Consider the following 10,343-nt stretch of genomic DNA (forward strand, 5'->3'; position numbering starts at 1 on the left):
CCTTCCTGGAGGAGAGATGATTTTAGAAAGGATTTGAAGATGGGGAAAGTGGTCATCTGTCGGATGTGAAGGTGGGGGGAGTTTCAGGTAGGAGGGAGGATATGATGAAGGAGCTAAGATCCACCTACAGTAAGTAGATTTGTGTTAGAGGGACCAATTGTGCAGCCTGGGTTGCAGTGGGAGAGAAATGAGGATAGGTATTCACTCAATCATTCAATCATATTTATTCAGTGCTTACTATGTGCAGAGCACTGCAATAAATGCTTGGAGGGAGGAGGGAGTGAAATGATTGAGTTCCATAAAGCTAATGGTGAGGAATTTCTGCTTGATGCAGAGGTGGACGAGCAACCAATGGAGTTTTTGGAGGTGCCGGTTGGACTGGAGCAGAGAAAGACTGGAGGTGGTGGTGGGGGTCAATGAGGAGACCGATCCAGTATTAGAGGAAGGTTATGACCATGCTTGGACCAGTGGGGTAGCGTTTGGATGGAAAAGAAGGGGTAGATTCTAGAGCGAATGTTGAACTGACAGGATTTGGTGGCAAACTGAGCATATGATAATGATAATGGTATTTATTAAGTGCTTACTATGTTCAAAGAGCTGGGGTCTGTATAAGATAATCAGAACATACACTGTTCCTGTCCCACAAGGGACTCTCAGTTTGAGAGGGAGGGAGAACAGGTATTGAACTACTCTTCTTAGGTGAGCAAACTGAGGCACAGAGGATTTAAGTGACTGGCCCAAGGTCACTCAGTGGGCAAGTGGAGAAGCTGGGGATAGAACCCAGGTCCTCTGGCTCCCAGTCCTGCACTCTTTCCATCCGGTCCCGCTGCCTTCCCGTATACTGTGGGTAGAATGAGAGAGATGAGTCAAGGACAATACACTGGACAGAGCAGAACAGGGCTGTCAGAATAGCTCACAACCCACAGAACAATAACGGCTGATTGTCTTCTGAGATCTAAGAAAGACTCTTTCCAATCTGAGCCTTGACCAGGATTTCTGTGCTTTTCCTTTTCAAATACCTCTGCAGGTCACTGCCCGCTGATTGATTTCCCCAGAATGGGCCAAAGGGTGCGTTTCCCACCTGCACTTTCAGTGCAGGAAGATTGGCAATTAGAGTGTTGTATAAATATTACACTCCAGGACTCTGAGCAAAGGAAAAAAAATCCATCTGCCAAAGGTAGCTTAGGAGGTGTGGACTTTGTGTTCCCACGGAGGGTAGTTACAGGGAGACTCAGGTAATAGGGAAGAAACTATCTTCTTATTCTTACTTCGCTGATAGTTGGGCACAGTTTGGGCCCTAGAGATTGCCAGGAGAAGCCCCGGACTCCGAGATTTTGGCTTCCCCTAGGTTGGCACAATCTTTTTGTGTAGGGAAGATGCCCCCTGTCCTCTCTCTGACCTCTCCTCCATCTCAATCAACCAATCGTATTTATTGAGCGCTTACTGTGTGCAGAGCACTGTACTAAGCGCTTGGGAAGTACAAGTTGGCAACATATAGAGACAGTCCCTACCCAACAGTGGGCTCACAGTCTAGAAGGGGGAAACAGAGAACAAAACCAAACATACTAACAAAATAAAATAAATAGAATAGATATGTACAAGTAAAATAAATAGAGTAATAAATATGTACAAACATATATACATATATACAGGTGCTGTGGGGAAGGAAAGGAGGTAAGACGGTGGGGATGGAGAGGGGGACGAGGGGGAGAGGAAGGAAGGGGCTCAGTCTGGGAAGGCCTCCTGGAGGAGGTGAGCTCTCAGTAGGGCCTTGAAGGGAGGAAGAGAGCTAGTTTGGTGGATGTGGGGAGGGAGAGCATTCCAGGCCAGGGGGATGACGTGGGCTGGGGCTCGATGGCGGGACAGGTGAGAACGAGGCACGGTGAGGAGATTAGTGGCAGAGGAGCGGAAGGTGTGTGCTGGGCTGGAGAAGGAGAGAAGGGAGGTGAGGTAGGAGGAGGCGAGGTGATGGAGAGCCTTGAAGCCGAGGGTGAGGGTGAGAAGTGAGGAGTTTCTGCCTGATGCATAGGTTGATTGGTAGCCACTGGAGATTTTTGAGGATTGATTGATTGACGTAGGTCACAAGGAAGAGAGATGAAGACTCTCTATTCCTATTGTGGATTTCCAAGTGACCAGCACCACGCTCTGCACACAGTAGGGACTCAGCACAGTGTGGAACCTTAATTGCAATGTTTCCAAGGAAGTCTTGTTCCTCCTTCAAAAGCAGCAGGTCTATTAATCCTAGAATTATGATTCATACCAGGAACGTTTCTTAGCTAGCTCACAAATATAATATAATGTTCGGTAATATAATTAGCAACCCAATAAAATATTTTATTTAAGATTACTTAATAAATGGACTGGAGGTATAATCACATCCTTTTAAAAAAGAATTTCTGGATTGCACTAGAGGTCTTTTTTCAAGATGACAGGCTATAACTCTATCAAATGCATTAGTAGTTGCACTGCTGCTGCTGCTGCTTCTGCTCCTGTTCCTGTTGCTGCTTATTCTGCATTTGGGAGGGCCAAAACAAGCAGCAACCCCTAGCATTCTGGGATATTAGAAAATGCTTGTAACGAGCCACCAGTCACTCAATTTAAGGAAGTTGCTCCAAGGGGGGATAATTTCTGGAGCTTGGGGGCCGCACAGAGAGATGAAAGAGCAGAATTCCTTCTACCCACATCCACGTCATGCCTGTGCCCATGCCCGCTCACAGCTGTCAATCTGTTGTCCAGTTAGATAGAGGCAGGAGTGACCAGACAGGGCGCAAATTGAGCTTGACCCATGGTGCTCCCTCAGGGACACCAATTAGCCCACTGGCCGGGGCTGGCCAGCGTTGGCTGGGGGTGATGCTTTCTGCCAGCGTCTGATGGTGTGGGGAAGGGGGACCCCAACCCAGATCCCTGTAAATTGAGGGGAGGCAGGTTTTTAGCTCACAGATGTAAGCCAGAGGGCGGGTTGGGGGAGGTTGGAGGGGTTGGGGGAAGTGGAGATATCTTGAGAAAGATTGGGGTTGGTTGGACGAGCTGGAAGTTTGGGGGAGATTGGGGAGATATGGGGGGCTCGGGGAGGTTGGGGGTTGGGGAAGGTGGAGGTCACTGGGAGAAGTTGGAAGAGGTTTGGGAGATGGGAGAGTCTGGAGGGTTGGGGGAGTGGGGGAGATTTGTGGGAGCTGGAGGGATTGTCCACTCTCCGATGAGCTGGCTGGACCATGATTTCAGCCAGGCCAGGAGTGGCAGCGATGACAAGAACCATTGCAGTTGTTGCCGAATGGTAGCCCCGGTGTGAAATGCCGCAGGGCCAGGTGTGGAAGAGGCCTAGTTCTCTGGAGTCTCAAGGCAAAAACTAAAAATAAAAGCACAGAAAGAAGCTTTGCAGCTGACTCACATTCAAACTTATTAAAAGCCATCAGAGTGAATCAGCATTTTCTCCAGTGATTTCCTTTTCCAGGCTCGTGGAACGCCAGTATAAGAATGCCCCCTCCCTACCTCCCCATCACCTGGCAAGGTCGTTGCCACCAGAGAGCACCAAATTACTTTAACATTCTCCAAGGTTTCTTCACTTGGAAAGAGTCACCTAGGGAGCTTATTAAGTTCATTAGAAAAGTTGAAGAAATATACCAGCCCTTCAGAGTGCTTTTTCCTTCCTCTCAACCTACTTCTGTGTTTCTGAGATGGAGAGAAATAGTGAGAGTGAGTGAGGGAGAGGGGGAGAGAGAATGAGAGAGAGAGAGAGAGAGCCTACAAGTTAGTTTGTCTAAAAGAAATGGAAAAGGAAGAATTGATGGCCTGGGACTGACCTACCTGGGGTGACCCAGGCCAAGCACTTCTTGGCCAAAGCCTGAGAGATGAAGCAGCCAGAAAGCCAGTCAGAAGGCACCAGAGAGATATATTGAGTGTCTCTGGGTCCCAGTCATCTTAGCAGGAGGGACACCCCTTAAACTGGAGCAGATCCTGGGACTCTAAGTATTGTAGATCCAGGGAGAAGGAGCTGGGGATTACACTCTTCATCATCATCATCATCATTCATTATTCATTCATCCATCCAATCGTATTTACTAAGTGCTTACTTTGTGCAGAGCACTGTACTAAGTTCTTGGAAAGTACAATTCGGCAACAGAGACAATCCCTACCCAACAATGGGCTCACAGTCTAGAAGGGGGAGACAGACAACAAAACAAAACAAAAAGACAGGCATCAGTAGCATCATCATCACCATCCCCATCACTGCCATCTACAGCAGCATTTCCTGAGCACCTACTGCATGCAGATGAGTGAACTGGGGTCTACTGGGTACTATGCACTATTTCGGGCTCCTACTATGTACACAGTGCTGAACAGTGTGCAGAGCACAGTACTGGGAGCCCACAGTGTACTAAGCACTGTATTAGGTGCCAACTATAAGTTGAGTGCTATATCAGGAACTTACTTGTAGCAGAGCACTGTACTAGACACCTTTTTTCAGTAACTGTTAAATGCTTTTAGGTGCCAGGCACCGTTTTCACTGCTGGGGTAGATACAAGATAATCGGGTTGGGCACAGTCCCTGTTCCACATAGGTCTCAGAGTCTTAATTCCCATTTTACAGATGAGGTAACGGAGGCACAGAGAAGTTTAGTGACATGCCCAAGGTCACCCAGCAGAAAAGTGGAGGAGCCAGGTTTAGAACCCAGGTCCTCTGATTCCCAGGCCCATACTCTTTCTACTGGGCCACGTTGCTTCACTTCCAGGCCATACTGCTTCCCTGTTGTGTACAGAACAGTGTCAATCAGTCAATCAATGAATCATATTTATTGAGCACTTTCTGCGTGCAGAGCACTGTACTAGGTACTTGGGAGAGTACAACACAGCAATATAACAGACACATTCCCAGCCCACAAAGAGCTTACAGTGTCCTAGGTGTGGGGAACAGTTCCTGCCCTAGAGGAGCTCATGGCCTAATGAAGCACCGCCAGGAGCAGAGCACAGTACTAATTTTGGAATTTCAGTGAAGTCTAGGATTAGGTCTCAAGGCTGTGCACACATCACAACCTGCTCCTGGCTTTAGCAATGTCTCGGGTCTTGTCGAAGCAGGAGCAGAAGCAGCTGCTGCTTATAAAGACAGAATCCCTCTGTGTGATTTTGGGTCCAGCTGATCACCTGCTGGGATCAGCTCGGGGTTCCTGAAACTGATACAGTTAACAGCGTGTTATCGCTTACTCCTTTGCTCCCCCAGTAGAGGGTCCAGGGAAGGGGAAGAAGAGAGCTGTGCCAACCACCCTGATTATTGCATAATAATAATAATAATACTGGTATTTGTTAAGTGCTTACTATGTGCAAAGCGCTGTTCTAAGCACTGGAGGGGGATACAAGGTGATCAGGTTGTCCCATGTGGGGCTCACAGTTTTAATCCCCATTTTACAGATGAGGGAACTGAGGCACAGAGAAGTTAAGTGACTTGCCCAAAGTCACACAGCTGACAAACGTCGGAGCCGGGCTTTGAACCCATGACCTCTGACTCTAAACCCCGGGCTCTTTCCACTGAGCCACGCTGCTTCTCAACCTGACTGGACCATGAGAATGGAGGATCCTGCAATGATGATGATGATGATGATAATATTTGTGGTGACATTCATTAAACATCTACTATGTGTAAAGCACTATACTAATTAGTATTAATCAGGTCAGATGTAATGTCTATCTGACATGGGGCTCATAGTCAAAGTAGGCATATTAGGTATTGAATTCCCATTTCACAGATGAGGACACTGAGGCATAGGAAAATTAAACGACTTGCTTGAGGTCACGTGGCAGACAAGTGGTGGAGCCTTGAGAAGCAGCATGGTCTAGTGGATAAAGCCCAGGCTTGGGAGTCAGAAGGACCTGTCTTCTAATCCTTGATCTACCACTTGTCTGCTGTGTGACATGGCAAGTCACTTAACTTCTCTGTGCCTCAGTTCCCTCATGGGTAAAACTGGGATTAATACTGTAAACCCCAAGTGGGACAGGCTCTGTCCAACCTGAGTAGCTTGTATCTATCCCAGCGCTTAGTACAATGCCTGGGACATAGCAAGCACTTAACTAATACCACACAAAAAAGTCAGGATTAGAATCCCAAACCTCTGACTCCCAGGGCCATGCTCTTTCCCCTAGGCCACTTTGTTTCTCTCAGATCACCTCATACTGGCCCTCTCACACTGGCGGGGCTGGGGCTTGGCCATTGCTGGGGTCAAGAATGCTGGTAACCAGGACACAATGGTCTCCTTTTCCATCTCCAGAGAAGGAGAGAATGGCCAGGATCTGGGGTCCTGGCTTGACCTTCCTGTGTCCTTGTGGGTAGGAGAGCCAGCTTCACTGTCCAGGGGCCACTGCGCCCATCTGCTGAAATTTAAATTAATCTCCAAGCTTTATGGAGACTTTCATCTTGAAGGGTGTTCCCGGACCATCAAAATCTTGTTAGAATTATTCTGGGCACTGATTCAAGGCCCGAACAGCTGAAATCTAGCTGGCTCGGGCCATTGACACGTATAATAGCAGAAGAAAACCAATCACCTGCTCTGCCAGCAACAACCCAAGACAGGGGAGACACTCAGAACTCTCACACCCGCTCCTCTTGCATGGCCAACAAAAGTACACCCAGTACCACCAGAACCAGTCAGGTTCTGTAAGCATTAGTGGTTATCCTCCTATGCCATCACCACTTTGGAAAGTGGAAAAGCCAGGAACCAATGGGACGTAGAAAGACTCCCCTAAAAGGGACCAATTCCAGCTTCTTTCCTCCTGTTTGTTCCCTTCTGGTGGGGTGAGTGCCTAGAGCCTGTTTAGGCTTAGGGAGGTGCCATTGCTCCTCCAGACATCTGGGGGGTCACATGGCTACCTGCTAATTGAGGCAGCCACATTATTATTAATCACCAACAGTAATTATTATATTATAAATTAATAATTAATTATCATTAATTAATCACACAATTAATAATAACCACAATAATAATAATAATGGTATTTGTTAAGTGCTTACTATGTGCCAGGCATTGTACTAATTACTGGGGTGGACACAAGCAAAGCAGGCTGGACACAGTTCCTGTCCCATGTGGGGCTCACAGTCTCAATCCCCATTTTACAGATGAGGTAACTGAGTCACAGAGAAGTAAACTGACTTGCCCAAGGTCTCAAAACAGACAAATGGGGGATGCGGGATTAGACCCCACGCCTGTGCAGTATCCACTATGCCATGCTGCTTCTCTAATTGATTAGGGCCCAAGGTGGAAGTCAGTAGGTCAGTCAGTCAGTCAACTGTATTTATTGAGTGCTTACTGTGTGCAGAGCACTGTATTCAGTGCTTGGGGGAGTACAATATAACAATAAACAGATGTGTTCCCTGCCCACAGTGAGTTTAGAGTCTAGAAGGGTAGACAGAAAATATAAGAAATAAATGACAGATATGTACACAAGTGCTGTGGGGCTAGGAGCGGGGAGGGCATCCTAGTCAGTGTGGTATGACCCCCGCCAGAAGGATTTTCCATGTTGACATTGATTGATTGATTTCTCCTACCGGCTCCCAGTACTTCAGTACTTCATAATAATAATAACATTTATTAAGTACTTACTATGTGCAAAGCACTGTTCTAAGCACTGGGGAGGTTACAAGGTGATCAGGTTGTCCCATGGGGGCTCACAGTCTTAATCCCCAATTTACAGATGAGGGAACTGAGGCCCAGAGAAGTTAAGTGACTTGCCCAAAGTCACACAGCTGACAAGTGGTGGAGCCGGGATTTGAACCCATGACCTCTGACTCCAAAGCCCGGGCTCTTTCCACTGAGCCACACTGCTTCTCTACTTCCCTCCACACCTGACATTGTGTGAAGCCGGTGAATGAGGCATGTGGAGGATCTGCCCTGGAAGGGTACCCAGCCTGGCCTGAAGCTGCCTGGCAAATGCCTCCGGTGACTGGTGATGTGGGCACCAAATGGGCCTGGGAACTGTGGGTATCTGGTCCATGGGGTAGGAGCACGGGAGGCTGGCACATGTAACTACAGTACTACCTCCTCAAAGGGGGTCCTGCCTGAGGTCTTTCAAGGACGGAGACAGTGACTGAGAGGGGAGAATCAGAGGTGTAGGTTAGTCAGGCATGGAGAGGGGAGAGTCAGGGGTGTCGAATGGGCCATGCTGGGTCACTGAAGGAGAGTCATGGATGTAAGGTCCTCTAGACAATAAACTCATTATGGGTAGGGAGCGTATCAATTAATTCTGCTGTAGGCTCCCAAGTGATTAGTACAGTCAATCATATTTGTTGAGTGATTGCTATGTGCAGAGCATGATCTTAAGCACTTGGGAGATTACAATGTGCCTGGCACATAATTAAGCACTTAACTAATACTATAATTATTATTAGACACATTCCCTGCCCTCAGTAAACTTAACAGTGCTCTGTATACAGTAAGCGCTCAATAAATACCATTGACTGGGAGAGAAGGGTCAGGGGTGTTGGATGGTTCATGCTGGGTCATTAGGGAAGCAGCATGGCTTAGTGGAAAGAGTCTGGGCTTGAGAATCAGAGGACGTGGGTTCTAATCCTGCCCCTGCCACTTGTCTGCTGTGTGACCTTGGGCAAACCACTTCACTTCTCTGTCCTCACTTACCTCATCTGGAAAATGGGGGTTAAGACTGTGAGCCCCATGAGGGAAAACCTGACTACCTTGTATCTATCCCAGCGCTTAGAACAATGCTTGGCACATGGCAAGTGCTTAACAAATACCACAATTATGATTCTTCTTCTTCTTATTACTAGGGGAGAGTCAGGGGTGGAGAGGGAAGAGTCAGGGTACCAGATGGCCCGTGCTTGGTCACTGGGGGACAGCCAGGGATGGAGATGGAGAGTCAGGGGTGTTGGATGGTTTGGTCCACCCCTGACCCTGACGGCGGGGGTCCAAGAAGGCACCAGCACAGTTGGAGGCAGAATTCTGGGCTGGACGGACCACGGGGTGGGCCCAGAAGCCGACACACCTGGTTAGAAACCAGCTGTTTTTGGGTCTCCTTCCTCGCCGGGTGTCAAATTCTGCCTGGGGCTTTCGGCTTTGTCTCGGAGCTCTGTCACCTGCGCCCGATTCCCCTTCAGAGCCCCGCCCTTCCCCAGCCCCCTGATTTCCCTAACTGGCCGCAGGTGTTGCCCAGCCCAGCGGGCCGTGAGTTGCAGCGACTGCGCGGCGTCCGGGCTCTCCAGAGGCGTCCTTGTCTTCTCCCTGCACCCGCGCCATCGGTCAGTCCTGGCCTTCGTCCTTTAGAGTTTGCGAGACCTTGTCCCCCCGCGGAGAGCCGGACAGGGGTTAGGTGGGAGGCAGGGGGCTTGAGGAGCAGACGGGGGATGGGGCAGGGTCGGTGCAGCCTGCCTTAGTGGAAAGAGCACGGGCTTGGGAGTCAGAAGACCTGGGTTCTAATACCAACGCCGCCATGTGTCTGCTGGGTGACCTTGTGCCAGCCGCTTAACTTCTCTGGGCCTAAGTTCCCTCATTTGTAAAATGGGGATTGAGACTGTGAGCCCCTCGTGGGACAACCTGATTACCTGTATCTGTTCCAGTGTTTAGAACAGTGCTTGGCACATAGTAAACGCTTAGCAAATACTACTATTATGATGATGATGATTCTGTCGGGACGGCCGGGATGGGGGATGGGGTCCCCGCGCGGGTTTGTCGCCACAACCCCCAGCTTTTCCCCGAACGAGTCCCTCTGTGGGGACTCAGAGCCTGATTTGGGTCGGGGGTGGGGGTCGCAGGAGCCCCTCTTCCCGAGTTAGTTAACGTGGATTCCGGAGGCGGGGGTGGGGGGAAGAACACGTGCTCCTTGGTGCCCAGAGGTTTCTCTACCCTATCGTATCCTCGGACCTCGAATTGTGATTGCGTCCTCTCCTTTCTCCCCTTCCCCCCAACTCACACACACAAGGTTCCAGGACCCAGTGGGCCTTTCCCCGGCATACGACGATGTGGTTGGGGTCCATCCTGCCCCAGACAGACGAGTGGAGTGGAATCGCCTGGTCAACAGTACCCAGGGCTTAGAACAGTGTTTTGCCCATAGTAAGCGCTTAACAAATACCATCATTATTATTATCCCCCTTTTCTCCGTTCTCCCACCCCCTTCTCTCCTTCCCACCCCCTTAATAATAATAATAACAACAACAATAATGGTATTTGTTAAGCGCTTATTATGTGCCAAGTACTAGTCTAAGCGCTGGGGTAGATAGAAGGTTATCAGGCTGTTCCACGTGGGGTTCACAGTCTTAATCCCCATTTTACAGATGAGGTCACTGAGACAGAGAAGTTAAGTGACTTGACCAAAGTCACACAGCAAAGTGGCCGAGCAGGGTTTAGAACC

Source organism: Tachyglossus aculeatus, chromosome 9 (assembly GCF_015852505.1).
Source record: "Tachyglossus aculeatus isolate mTacAcu1 chromosome 9, mTacAcu1.pri, whole genome shotgun sequence".
Lineage (NCBI taxonomy): Eukaryota > Metazoa > Chordata > Mammalia > Monotremata > Tachyglossidae > Tachyglossus > Tachyglossus aculeatus.